The sequence below is a fragment of the Malaya genurostris genome, chromosome 1 (assembly GCF_030247185.1).
Source record: "Malaya genurostris strain Urasoe2022 chromosome 1, Malgen_1.1, whole genome shotgun sequence".
Classification (NCBI taxonomy): Eukaryota; Metazoa; Arthropoda; class Insecta; order Diptera; family Culicidae; genus Malaya; species Malaya genurostris.
In genome coordinates this window covers 5,272,088-5,287,535 of record NC_080570.1, presented here as the reverse complement: position 1 = coordinate 5,287,535, position 15,448 = coordinate 5,272,088, and the positions used below count along the sequence as shown (strand labels likewise).

The 15,448-nt window shown below is 38.1% G+C and overlaps 1 protein-coding gene across 3 annotated transcripts in view; it reads left to right on the top strand.

The window, feature by feature from the left end:
* Nucleotides 1–2,236: 2,236 nt before the first annotated feature.
* LOC131430963 (elongation of very long chain fatty acids protein 7-like) overlaps nt 2,237–15,448 on the top strand; it is an 86,917-nt gene continuing 73,705 nt past the window's right edge. For 2 of the 3 annotated variants that reach the window (XM_058596311.1, XM_058596302.1), the window contains exon 1: nt 9,120–10,772. The gene's annotated coding sequence lies outside the window, so the exon portion shown is untranslated. Of the gene's footprint in view, nt 2,321–2,906; nt 3,167–9,119; nt 10,773–15,448 lie in introns of those variants that run through there. The other variant, XM_058596293.1, reaches the window with a different exon arrangement.

The window sequence follows — 15,448 nt, the reverse complement described above, 5'->3', positions numbered from 1 at the left end:
TCGAAAAAGTTTGTACTAGCTTGGATGTCTATTCTCTGTGTTTTTAGTTTATTCAATAGTATAAATAGATATCAGCAATAAAAGTAAACTCGGAGTAGAAGAAAACAATGCAGTACGCTTTCTACGTAGTTGTTAGTGGCTGAGAAACTACCAAATATTGTGTTCATATTACAGATGTGAGATATGAAAAATTTTTGCAAATATTCATGTGCGAGAAAAAAATTCCTGACAAAGTTTTTAGTGCAAGAGTCTTAAAATACTCACCATTCGCAACAACTGATATAATAATTTATTTCACGATCTGTTTTTCTCTCAAAAATACCAAATTTATAGCGAGCAAAAGTACTTATTGAATTATTATATTTTTCATTCTGGAAAATTAGTTACGCAACTGTGTTTTGGTATTGTTTCTGACTTCAACTCGAAACAGTTCAAATAAATAACCAACGACTCTTATTAATGGTACACTGAGCAAAATACCATAGTAAAGCAAAATACCGTAGCCTGTTTTCCATTGTCATTTCAACTATACGCTTAAATAGTAGCAATAATCATGATATATGACTATTCACCATCTGTATTGTATAAATTACTAGACAACAAAGACTACGACTTGACTAAACTATTTGTATTTATGACTTTTCTGGCATGGTCATCCTGACAATGGTAGTCATCTCAAATATAAGAACAAATAGTTAAACTCACAATTTCTAGTAAGGTGAAATTGCTCTCGAGCCTTGATATATATGAGGAGCTGAATAGTTATCGCTACCATGTAAATATGTACACAGTATAATAATGTTACCATAAATAGATACATGGTTTAAATGAAATTATGAAGTTTGAAAACACTATTCATGTAGTCCATATCAACAGAATTTATGTAGTAAGCACATTATCGTATAGTGTTTTTTAACCGACTATGTTTTTCATTTGTGCTGACTATACAAATTGTCAATAAACGGATATACTTCGTTATTGTCACATAAAGTTACAATACAGCAGACAATTTCGTAACACATCAGTGAATGATTTGAAAAAATGTATATTGTGACTTATATTGTGCAATTTGGAAGGTCTTGCAGGTGAGTAAATTTTGTAGCCTTACTAGTTTCCGTCGTTGAAATTAAATTTTTCAACAATTTTCCCGGCAATGGCTGTTTTCTAGTGAAATCGACGTCCTGTATAATTTTTATTATTCTTTATCGGTCGCTGTAGAAACAACATCAAGCGATTGATTAAAAACGATGAACAGCATCCGATTCCCGGATTCAAATCGCTCGAATCCGACGGAAAAAATAACAATATACGGCAGGTGGGTATTGAGGTTTGTTTCTGGACTTGGCTATTAATTTCTTCCATTTCTTCTTCAGGAAAAACTTCACCGAACAGAGCCTGGGATCAACAGTTGCAACCAAGCAATGCTGCTCCGTGTCTACGTTGATAATCAATATTTCACCAGGCACATCATCATAATAAAATTGTAATAATTGCAAAAATAAAATAGAATTCAATGAAACTATTTTGTTGTTCTTGTTCTAGACTTCAAATTCATAAAACTTTTTAACATTAGCTCATGTTTTGCTGATCTTCAGCATTGTTGAATCAACCACTGCCTTCAGTTTCGAAATAACTAGAAGTGAAATGTCAAAAATACCATGGCTCTGGTTATAGCGAAAACCACAATGTAAATAAAGATTCGGTCATGGTTAGCCTAATCATCTCAATCGTATTAGTTATTCATGCAATATACTGTTCAATATTACTATTCTAGAGCCGATACCATTTATAGTAAACATGAACTTGACTATTGTTGAAATCATCTGATTTAATAGTCGGCTGAAAACCACTATACTCGCATGGTCAGGTTGGCCCTCTATATAGTAACTGTTACCATAATATTTTTCTGAGTGTACAGTGTACTGAACGGCATCGCCGTACATTTCGCAGCGGGTACACGATATGACGTCCATATGTACCAAAGACTTCAGTAAAAAGATAGTCAGTCAGCTTCAAACGTGAACAAACAGAACAAGTCAAACCAATCGATTCGCTTCCAAAAAGAGCGTCTCCTTCTCCCAGACTGCCAGACTGCACCCATAAAACCGTTTCGCTCACTCTCGTTTTCCACGGTCGCTCTGTCTCTTATCTACAGCCAGACATGTTGTTGTTTCACCCTACATGACCAGCACACGATGTGTCTGCGGCATATGTTTTAATATTTACCGTTCATGATGTCTGCTCTCGGCAGCAGTTCATGTTGTGCTCTCGTAACCGTCGGTTGTGCAGTGCGGTGTTTATTTTCCGGTTAAGATTTTTGGTACGTTTTGTGTCCGGCAGCGGCAACAGCACTATTTCGCTCCATCCCAGTTGACGATGCAATGCTAAAATGCCCGAATGCATTGCATCTTTCACTGATTGAAGCAAACAAACAACGATAAAATTTCCATTAAATTTCGACATTCGCATTTCGTGCTTTTTTTCTTGTGCCCGTGAAAGGACCTGCTAGTTAGCGCATACGTTCATTTAGTCCGTGAAAGGTCCTTTACTGGCCATCGCGCACAACGCGTACACATTCGCCGGGTGTTGGTTTTTTTCGGGAGCGCGAGCGGGACGTGATTTTCAGTGTTAATTCGTCGTTTGTAGTGGTGCGGTGCTTTCTGCAATTCAAAAAATAAAGAAAGAGAAAAAGACGTGCGTGTGTGCGCACTTTTCTCGTTTACTCACGCAAATTTTTCCTTCATTTCGGCAGTTTCGCTTGTTGAACGCGGCGGCGTGGTGTTAGGTTCGTGGTTACCTTCGATTTCGGTCCGCTGCCGACAGCTGGCGCTTCGTGCTTTCGGCGAGTGAACAGTACTGTTTGTTGCTTGCTGGTGGCAATAAAAAAGTTTAAAAAATCTTTCTAGCGCATTTCGGTGTCAGCTTGTTTTTTTATTGTTTTTTCTTGTTATTCATTCGGCCGCCCATTGGTTTCTTTTCCTGGTTTCAAAAGAAGACACACACATGTGTGATAGTGAATCGTGATTTTTTTTTCTTTCTAATTTTGCGGCAAATGTTTGACGTTTGAGTGTTCGTCGTCGGCTGATCGGGTCGTAATCGTCACACTTCGGATAAAAGCAGCACACGAATCCTTCGCATACTTTCGGAGCAAAGCAGCACTTGTCTGGTATGTATTTGTTTTCGAGTCGAAAAGATGATAAATATTGTTGCAACATTCTCGCTGGTGTAATACTGTTTGGAGAAAAATGTGAACATCGCGACAGCGTGAAGTGTATTTTCTATTTATAATAAAGTTTCAATAGTCGGTAACCAATGATGGCCGAATGCTCGTCAGCTGGTTGGGTTTCTGTAGCGGGTTGGTTTGGGGTGCCAAGAGAACACTTGGATGTGCATGTATTGAGCCGGTTTTTCGCTTGCTTGATATCTTTGGCGAAACGGCTTCAAAAAGGTCGTCTGTGTGCGTTGGTTAGAATTTTTGACAGCAATCTTGCCAGACAGTGATGTTGGGCGGAATGCCAACAATTTGTATTTTCTCAAGATCCCCCATACTGGATTGAGGTTCCATTTTTTTAAGCCAGGGAAGGTGTCGAAAAAGTCGCGTTCTTTCGGACCAATTTTTTTTTCAACAAAATTAATGTACAAAATCTCGTTTCTAAACCTTTTCCGTTTTGTCTTCGACTTGTCGGTGCATAACTGTTTAATCTGAACCACTATGCCACTTAGCAGCTCAATATAAACCACTAAACAAACGCGAAGCTAAAACGCTATACAAGTTGCCAGTTTGTATAAAATGCGTCAAAGCGTATTGTCTTTACAAACGTGTTTTTGTTGATTTTGAATTTTTCATAACACACACACACACATATGGACAAGATTTGTCGTTTTTACAACCCACTAAGCCTTCCTCCAAAATGTGTTTTATGTGGTGTTTTGACGTGTCGAAGAATAGGTAGAACGTAATCGTGAATATTTCGAGTTGTACTAAACACAACGTAATTCTTTCTCCACGCCATCGGAAATATGATCAGCAATATATGATACAATTTTCAACAGTGTGAAATAACCATAATTCTCAAAAAAATAAAAATTTTGGATCTGAATTTAGAACGTAGGTTCTGGTTTACCTGAATTCTGAACCTAATTTCAAGTTCAGAATTTAGTTTCATAATTCAGCTCCAGAGTACAGGTTCAGAATTTAAACCAAAGACTGAAACTGAATCCTGATTCTGGTTTCTGGAACTGGATTCTTGACTAATTTTTGAACAGAATTCAGCTCCATAATTGATGTTCGGATTCCGCATCCAAAGTTTTGATTGAGGAATTCAACTTCATATGATATGAGTTTTAGATTTGATTTCTTGAACTAAGTTTTAGTCCTGAGTTTTAAATATGAGTTTTTGAACTGACTTCTGAACTAGAATTTAATACCGGAATCCAGTTTCAGAATTCATTTTTGCAATTCAATTTTAGAACTCAGAACTTGCGTGCTGGAACTAGATTTTATAACAGAATTCTGTTTTAGTATAAAAGTTCTGAATTCAGGTATAGAATTGAATTCGGAATCTGAATTCAATAAATTTGTTCAGTTCTAGTAATTCTAGACATGAATCGATTGAACTGATTCCGAATTTAGGTCTTGAATTCCAGAATTTTGGATCTGGTTTAAATAAACAAATGCTGGTTAAAGTTTTCAACAGTTGTAAACATGTTGGATAAATTCCACAAATCTATTTTACCCAGAACCATTAAAAATCCGAATGAATTTTCGAAGTTTCCTCTTCTGAGTATGTAAATAAAAAAAAAAACAATGCGCACATTGTTGTAGTTTTTCACTCTCATTTCTCCACGTTATTTATTTGTTCATGCACTTCTAAAAAATTTGGCGTTAAAAAGAGTTTCGCTTTTGGATATCTCAAAATGTTTTCAAGTTCCAAAGTCGAAATTAAAAAAGGATGAAATAATACCAAATCTCAACGTTTGATGCATTTCTAAAACATTTGGAATCGAACAACATTTTTCCTTTCGGAAATCTTAGAAATCAGAAGTCATGTCTTTTGGAACGAAAGTAACATTTTTACTAATTGATTTCGAGTAATGGCAAGACGCTAGATCTGAACAGAAGACAGTTGGATCCTTGTGGTTTTTCAATCATGGTAGAAGTCGTTTATGTAAATATTCCTTAAGGGCTGAGGCCAGTAGATAGCGTATAACCACAGACTAACAGACAGGACACTCAAATTAGATTCTTCAATCATTTTAACTGTCATTTCGAATATTCCTTTATTTGGGACAGTACTCACATGTGTCATGATGGCGCCACGTTACCCTATCAAAAACATCCTGTCTGTCATCTAGTCTGTGTTTATTTTTTTCATTTACCAACAGAGTTGCCATTTATACAGAATTACCTGTAATGTATTGATATGTATTTGCATTTGTATGCGAATTTCATGCAGGATACAGATTTAATACATATTGCCAAAACTATATACAAAATTGTGCCTACCTCTCATCCTTCAACGCAATACAAAATCGAACCCGTTTAGTGGCAATATTTACTTGCTTCTGATCTGCCGCCACTTAATTTCGGGTGAAAATTACCAACACAATAATAAAATAGTCTAGATGAACAATGTTGAGAAAAATAAATGGTTACCTTCCAACATCGCTAAAAAGTTTAATATATTATTAACGTAATATAATAATTTACTGTGACGATTCATTTCCAAATATTATGATGCAATCAGGCATCCCTGCAAGCAGCTGATCGGTGTTGACAAACGAGGGGGAACCAACTAGTAAATTAACTTTTACATAACACAAGGGGTGTACCGATAGTAAATAGTTCGCGCAGTATAATATAGGTGGAACTAGTGCATCACGAAAAATTATTTTTTATAAGAATTTACTCATACTGTCATGTCTGTTAGTCTGTGGTATAACCACGTGTCACGCTCTGCGTATTACATTTCTCTCCATGCTCTCTCGCATAAGTGCAAAATGGCTCTCGATGGGCCGGGTGGCCAAGAAAGTTTTGATATTTTCGGTTACAAGTTTGACTACATCACATAAAATCCAATAAAGTTGCCGCTTGTTTGGCACTACTGAGTCGATATAATTTCTCTCTCATTTTTCGTTACGTTACCAGGAAACTAGAGCAGAAAAAATGGCGCGTGCTTAGAAATCGACTTACCTTCACAAAAATAACATTCACTTCATTTTTATCGCGACAACACCTATGTTTTTCTATACTAATAGCATCTAAATTGACCTATCTAGGCAATGTCAGGATAGATTTTCGATGCATGCCTTTGAAGGCGAGATATTCAATGAACAAGTCGAAAGTTTGCCGTTTTCAGCTATACAATTCTTTCTGCAGAAAAGACTTTCCCGACTGCAAAAGTCAATGAATCATTCTGAAGTTTTCACAGAATAATCTAAACTAATTTTCTAAGAGATTGTCAGTTGGGTTTTTTGATATTCGTCACCGTTTCTGGGAAAATCAGATTTGAAGGGTGAAAGTAGCCCTCTAAAATACACTAGCCTCAGCCCTTAGTATAACAAATCATCGAATAAGTTGTGACTAACTAAAAAAAAAAAACACTTATTTTTACCAAAAATCGAATGTTTCCGAAAATTTCCTTTGAGAGCAATAGAATCATTCCAACGCTTCTCTAAATTCTCGATGCCGTACCTGTAGAAAAATTTGTCTTTTGCCTAAAAATAGGCCACATTCAGCAATTGCTTCTTCTTTTGAGTTGAATTTCTTACCGGTGAGCATTTTTCAGGGTCAGTGAAAGATCTGAACTGTACGGTAAATGAGTAAGCAATTTGAAGTGTAATTCGTTCAATTTAACCATCGTTACCATTGACCATGGCGAATCAGTGCATTGTCTTGGTGAAACAGTGGTTCTCTCTTTGACATATGAGGTCGTACTTCCTTGATTTTTGCATTCCAACTATCTAACAACACTTTGTAGTATACGCTATTTATTATTTTTCCTTTCCAAAGATAGTCGATGAAGAAACACTCCCGATATACTGAATCCATAACCTTCCCAGTTGACTGTTGTGCCTTTGAATGCTTGGAACGTAGTTCACCGGATGATGATTGTTTTGATTCCGGGTAAAGTGATGGATTCATGTTTCATCCATTGTCACATATCGGCGCAAAAAGTCTGATTTATTACTTGTAAACAAGGTCAAACACTGCTCTGAATCATCAACATGGTGTTTTTTTATCGACTGTTAGTAAACCCACATTCCAGTTTTTCAATGGTAAAATGTTCATGCATAATTGTAGACACCTTGCCTTCTGATATCTTTACGGCCTCGGCTTTCTCACACAATTTCAATTTACGATCAGATAACCAGGGATTCTTTGCTACTTCGCGCTAAGGGGCCCGCTAATGCACAATTTTTTGTATCCCCTCCACTATGTTTTAAGGAAAAATTATTAGTCATTTTTTTTCATTGTTTAAAAACAATGTTTTAGTACAAATTAATAGCTGAACTTTTATTTAGCTTTTATTGTTATAAAATATTTTTTTTATAATACACGTAATATATTTTAAAGCAGCTTTCAAATTTTAATCAAATTTTGCTCATAAATCTTTGGCAATTATGAATTTTACTGTTTGGGTCCATGGCAGACTGATGATTTTTAATTAACCATGAGTTCATTTACTTCATACGTTGAAAGATGCTTAGTCTTGAAATCCAACAGCGTCTTCATTAAATTCATCTGCGAAAATCCTCTCTCGTAACTGCTATGGTATGGTCTTATGGTCCCATAAGGAATTCCTGAATTTCATTAGGATCCGACATTCGTTTCGTGAATCTCACAAGGTGATGAATGTTGAAAACTTTTCAAACAGTCAAATAACTTGAAGAGGTAGCGGAATTTTCAAATCTGATCTTGAATCTCATTCTTGAAATTTTGATTTTGTAAGTTGTAGGACGATGAATGTAAAGCCCGTACCCAGGATTTCATTTCGCGATGCCCTCGGGCCCCTCCTCTGGGTACGTGACTGATAGCGCCATCTGGTTTGCTCAGCTAGTTTGTAAACTGTTATTTGAAAGTTATTCGAGGCTTTTCTCATTTACGGCATGCTTGGTAATTACTTGATATTAAGTACTTTTCAACCCATACCGATTTTGTTCATCAAGTTCATTTTGTGTTAATAGGTTTTGATGCGGTTTTCATGTGCTTCGGTACAGAACAACTACCTAATTGTGGGGTATATTTATTGAATGGTTCAGTTTTATTCATTCAAGGGTAAATGCGGTTTACTCAGCTTAATATTTCGCAATGAAATCACGTTGTTGAGTGGTTTTGCTCTTTGTTTTCTGCCAGAAAATGAAAAACCACGAACGGATAAATCGATCTAAAACACTGACAAATAAAGAGTAATGTTTGTTCTGACGGGAATATGGTTTTGCGTCAAACCTTAACACAGATCCCAATCACTGGCCACACTGTTCTGGCTGTCATTATGCTGGTTCAGAATTTTTCTAACCTCTTCGCTGGTTAACCCGGTGGATGTTGTCGACCCGCATCGGCCCGATCATCGGGCCGATTATCGGACCGATTGAGCACGATATAGGGCCGATTGTAGCGCTTCGATCGGCCCGCCATCGGACAATTCTGCACCATTTGCATCAATCGCGTCGACCTAAAAAAGCTTTATGTTTACATTATGTATCGCTAGAGAAACAGAGCGAAGGAATATCAAACAAGGCATTTTGGAGCCGACGTCTCCCCGATAGGGTGTGCAAGAGTGTTAAACATTCTTTTGTCTCGATCATGGAGGCTTTAACCTTTAGGTCATTCGCCTCTTAGGGCCAGAAAAACTCTGGCCCTATGTTTGAGGTTGGAAATCCAACCCCGATATATCTCATCACCTGAGTATTGGATATTCGCTCTCTGCTTTGGTATATCTTCACTCTTTTGTTCTACCGATACACTATGTAAGCTCGAAACGCAATCAAAAGCTTTCGTGCACGATGCGTCCGATGTTCGAATTTACTGGGTTGGGACTCAAACGTCAACCTTGTTTCCTATCTATCCTGCGGGGGAGCATCGTACGATAGCCAATCGAAACTCCCATACATGCTCCTCACGCTCACGTCAGTCATCTCTCCCGTTACGAAGACGACGACACCGACGACACGATGAGGAGAAACACGTGCTCCGTTGCGCTCCGCGTATCTGGCGCTGTGCTTGTATTGGCGAAATTATGTCACTGTATGATATCCCATGGCACGCAGAGATATGTTCGACATACTGACTCATGACTTGTTTCTTGTGCAGTTTTTTTCTCTCGCTCTTCACTTTCGGTCCATAGTTGGTTGGGCTGGTGGAAAATCCAACCACATTCAGTCAGAAAATTTCGAAACACGGAAGTGAAAAGTCTGTATTTTTCTGGTTGTAAATTCTTTGATTGTGCTTCGACACTGCCAGCTTCTTCCTTGAGAAAGCGACCCCGATTTGGCGCCCAGGTTTGACCGCACATATTCCTGGTGGTGGTTAAAAAGACGGCTCCACGAACATGAATGAATTCCTCCGCAGTTCCAGCGAAGTGACAGATCCATAAACAGCGAAAAAAAATTCGCGGTTCATTTGTGGTTGTAAGCATCGATCTGGTGTGTCTCCAGTCGTCGTCGAGCGTCTTTAGCAAATGTTTCGGAAAGCGGAAGAGCACGCGGGCGGGTGTCACTAGCTGTCAGACCGGTGGCGAACGATTTACTCGACGCTGAAGTGTCAAAACAAAGCAACCAACCAGCCAGTAATGTTTTGTTCATCGGTTGCTAGGGGATGCGTTACGGATATTGTTGCATGAGTCTCCCGTCTGCTGATCGGCGGCGTGTGTCGCCCATTTACGAGCAACTCTGTTCCGACTGCTCGGCTGCTGCTGCTTGTAACTGGATGTCGGCCACTTGTTGCACCGAAAACTGACCATCGGATTGATGTTCTCAAGTGCTTTTTTTCTACAGCTATTTTGGCACTACCAAGGATTTTGAAGCGAGATTCACGAACGAAATGAAATTCAGAGTAGCATTAGATTGAGAAATTTCGATACTGAAGGAAAAGATTACATCATCAATGTGGTACGTGTAAATTGTTCGAGCTGACTTGAACGGGGTCGATATCAACTCTTAAGAAAAATGCAAAAAGAGCACGTCTTCAATTCACGTAGAATGCCCGCCTACTGATGCTGAACGAAGAAATCATAAACATCTGCTTCAAGAAGAACAAAGAGTACTGGAAAAGAACAAGTCACTTCAACAACAACAACAAAAATACTGGTTACAAATGCATTTGACCTGATAACAGCAGTGAGTAATGCACTGGTGATTCAACGGTTCCCACGGGTAGCGGATTACGAACCAGTAACACATAATTTACTGCCGAATCAGCCGACAGGCTACAATCCTCGTTAAGCCGATTAATCTGCTCAAGTGTCGAACGGTTTTTTTCGATATCACTTCATTGATAACGACGTATACCGTCTTTGATAGAAAAAAAACGCTTGTTTTCGTTTGCCTTCCCACCAAAACATTCGGAACACTTAACCCCTCTTCATCCACGGTCAACCGTTCGGAACAATAGCGGCTCTAAAGACTCCGGTGACGACCAGTACCGATACTTCTCCGTGCAATGGTTCAAGGACTACCAGCAGCTGATTCCGTCTGAGATCTCCAGCAGCAGCCGGTCGGACAGCATTCGTTTCGGCATCGCGGTGGTTGTGGTTCATCCTTGAGGAATGCTGGTACGATAATTAATAGCTTCAATAATCGATCGCCGGTTAAGCGTATTATACTCGAATAATTGACGAATGATGGTGCTGGATTTCTCCGGTGTACTTGACGATCCGGAAGAATCATGCACTAAACACTTTTTTTTTGTAGAATCATTCTACAAGAAATAATTATCCTTCAACTATGTCTAAAAAAAGTGAGCTTGTTGTCCATGGCTGATTACTAATCAATCAAATTGCAACTCATCTGTTTGCATTGATATGTTGTAAGTGTTGTTTAAAATGTATGTAATGTCATGGTATCCGATTAGAAGGGCTAAGAAAAAATATAAACCTTGGACATCTGTCAACAACATTCTGGAGATTGAAATGTTTGAAGAGTATCCATTCCAGACGCAAGAATTGTGTTAGAGTTGAATTGAAGCCAAGGGATGTCGAAGGCCGTTTCTTCATGTGCGAACTATTCCAACGGCGCCAAAAAAGCATATAATTGCTACTGACGATGAACAATGGACTCATTTAAAAAAATTTAATTCTGGCGAATTGCCAGAAAGATGGGAAAAAGTGGCTAGTGACAATGTGGCAATGTTTCGACATTCCAAAACAACGGCAGGAACTCTTTTATACCTAATAAATTAAGTAATATGAAATTTTGTTCTGTCAGCAATGATGATGGTATAGTTATAAAAAAGTTTGAATTAAAAAATACTACCATATTTATAACATCTTACCGAGTCATATTCGAATGATTATGTTGCCAAAAACGACGAACGGTGCTAAAATCGAACCGGTGTAAAATACAATGAAAAAGGGTGACGTACACAATCTTCTAAGTATTTAGTATCAACATCGCTTTATTATGCCGCGCTCGAAACTCCTATTACTGGAGTAGGGCGAAAAATTCGATATCAACATTAAAAGTGAACAGATTAGGACAACTTATGTTTTGTTGGCTGAGTATTACCGTGAAATATACAAGTTTGGAACTATATTTTGTTTTGAAGCTTAATTGCGACAGATATTATAAACAAATGAAAATTTTAACTTAAAACTTTGTATAACTCAAGTAAACACATCATATCTCAAAATCTTCCAATAGCATTCATTTGCGATTAGTTTGATCAAAATCGGACAAGCCTGCTCTGAGATCTCCTCCTCTTTGTTTTGTACAGACATGCACATTTTGTACATCAGTTTGTCGAACTGAATCGATTGGTACATGAAAAATGAAATTTTACGCGATTACAAATAAAAAAGATCATTTAAACTTGGATCTAAATTTTGAACTTGGATTCTGAACCTGAGTTCTGAACAAAGGATCCGAATTCTGAAGCTGGATTATGGAATCAAATTTTGGAACCTGGATTCTGCATCTCTTTTCTGAGTCGGGAATCTGCATCTGGATATGGGTTCTTGACCTGAAGTATGAATTTGGACCTAAACCTGGATTTTCGACCTTGATTTTCGATCTGTATGCGGAACCCGAATTTTAAACCTGGACTACGACTCTAATCCTAGATTCTGGTGGTAAATTTAGAACCTGAACCTGGATTCTACTCCTTGGTTTTGGACCTGAGTTCTGAGTCTAGATAGCGAACCTAAACACGAATTTTAAACCTTGAATTCAAAGCTAAACCTGAATTCGACACCATAAACTTGGATCTGAACTCTGGATCTGCTTTTAGGACCTGAATTTTGGAACTAGATTCTTCATCAGTATTCTAGAGTTAGACCTTGATTTTGGATCGGGACCTGAATTCTGGATCTCTATTCCAATCCTAGATTCTGGATCTGAATTCTGATCCCGATTTCTGAATTTGAGTTCTAAACCTGGATTCCTGCCCTGAACCTAGATTCTGGAGCTGAATTTAGAACCTCATTTTGAGCTTGGATTTTAGTTCTTGGTTTTGGACCAGATTCAGATCAGGTTCTGAATCCGAAACTGAATTCTTGACCTTGATTTTGAGACTAATCCTAAATTTTTTTTTGTTTCAATTATAGAGGTTTTAACACTTTAAGGTCATTCGCCTCTTCGGGCCAGAAAATTTTTCTAACCCTATGTGCGGGGTTGGGAATCGAACCCAGGTGGGCTGCGTGATAGGCATCGACTATCCCATCACGCTATACCCGTCCCCCAAATCCTAAATTCGACACCAGAATCTTGAAACTGGATTTTTAGTCTGTACTCTAGAGCTGGACCTTGTTTTTTGGTATGGACCTGAATTCTGGATCTCGATTTCTATCCTAGATTCCGAATCTAATTTCTGAAACAGAACTTTGGATCTGAGCTCTAAACCTAGATTCTGGACTCGAGTTTAGAACCTGAACCTAGATTCTGAAGATAAATTTAAGATTTGAGCTTGAATTCTGGATCTCGATTCCAATCCTATATTCTGGATCTGAATTCTTAATCAGAATTCTTGATCTTAGTTCTAAATCTTCTAAATTTCGACTGTGGTCCTAAATTCTGGAGCTGAATTTAAAACCCTAGATTTTGGATCTTGATTTTGAAACTGAGCCTGAATTCGACACCAGAATCTTGCACCTTGATTCTGGAACTCGATCTGAATTTAGGGCATGGTTGGTTGGTCTGTATTCTTGACCTAGACTTGGATTTTGGAGTTGGACCTGAATTGTGAATCTCTATTTGAATCCTAGATTCTCAATTCTGAACTCTGAACCAAAATTCTGGATCTGAGTTCTAAACTTGGGTTCTGGATCCGAGTTCAGGACTTTTGACCTGACATTGATTGTAATTCTAGATTCTAGATCTGTATTTAGAATCTGAACCTGGATCCAGACTTCGATTTTGCACCGGTATTTCGGATATGAATTCCTAAATTAGAATCTGGACACGAACTCTAAATTTTGGATCTTGACTTGGAATCTAAACCTGAACTCTAGGATCTGAGTTCTGGAACTGGATGCTTCCATCTGTATTCTAGACCTGGATCTTGATTTTTGGTCTGGGCCTGAATTGTGGATCTCGATTTCAATTCTAGATTCCGGGTCTAAATTCTGAACCAAAACTCCTCTGGATCTGAGCTCTGAACCTGGATTCTATACTCGAGTTCGGGACCTGGATCTTGATTCTGGAGCTAAATTTAAGACTTGAACTTGGATTTTGGACTGAAATTTCGGAGCTTAACATAGATTTTGGACCTAAATACGAACGTAGATTTTGAACCTAAATACGAATTCATAATTTTGATTATGAAACTAAACCTGAATTCGACACCAGAATCTTGGATCTGAATTCTGACCTGGGTTCTGGAACTAAATTTTTGCATCTGTATTCTAGACCTGCACGTTTTGGATCTGAACCTGAATTCTGGATATCGATTTCAATCCAAGATTCTGGATCTGATTTCTGAGCCAGAATCCTGAATTCGATGTTCCAATCCTGTATTCTAGAACCGAGTGCGGAACCTGGATTTTGTACCTGAACTTTAAATCTAATCTTAGGTTCTAAAACTTAATTCTGGATCTGGACCGGGGTTTCGAACATGAGTTCTGAATCTAGTTTATGTGCCTGGATCGAAGTTCTGGACCTGTTTTCTACATCAGAATTTTAGACTTGGATTCTGGAAGGAAATTCCTTGAATTCTGGATCTAGATTTCAATACAAAAATCCGGATCTAAATTCTGAACCAGAATTTTAGATTTGAGCTCTCCACCTGGATTCTGGACCTCGATTCTGGTCCTAAATTCTAAAATTGAATTTAAATCCTGGTTTTGAAACGGAATTTCGAACCTGCATTCTGAGCCTAGATTCTTAGACTTGAATGCTGGATCTTGATTTTGAAACTAAACCTGAATTCGACACCACAATCTTGGACCTGAACTTGATCTGGATTTTGTAACTAGATTCTTCATATAAATTCTAAACCCGGACCTTTATTTTGGATCTGAATTCTGAACCAGAATTCTGGACCCGGACCTTGAATTTGGATCCAAGTTCGGGACCTGAATTTTGGACCTCGATTACAATCCTAGATTTTGGATCTGAATTATGAACCAGAATTCTAGATCTGAGCTCTGAACCAGGATTCCAGACTCAAGTTCGGGACGTGGATTTTGGACCTGAATCTGGATTCTGATCCTAGATTATAAAACTAAAAACTAGACCTGAACACTGAACCTAGTTTCTGTGTATGGATCTGAATACTGGACATGGGCCTGGTTTCTGGATCTGAATTCTAATTTAAATTCCGCTTTCGTGGTCACCAAAAAATTTTCGTCCGAGCACGAAAAAGCCAACACGCGTCATGAGTTTTTCTCTTTTTAATACTCACTGATATTCTTATCATGTATTGATAAACATATATCTAATAGCATCGGTATGTGGGTAGCATTATAATAGTCTGATATGTGCCCTCATACATCTCCTTATTATGAATATTATCGAATAGTTAAAAGACGGAACTGGATAGTGTGAATACGAATAAAACTCACACTTCACATTTTCGAATATAGCTAATTGCTCTAATTAGTTGATTGCCTGTGCACAATGTTCAAGCAATCACTTTTTCGGTTCCAGAATTATAACTGTGCACCTATCATTTATTTGCTTGACAGAAGAGCAGCACATATAGTATATATAACCAAATTGTTCAGCACTGGAGCCGAACCGCAGAAATCAAAATTAATAACGATATACTGAAGCTCATAATGATGAATCCAAAATA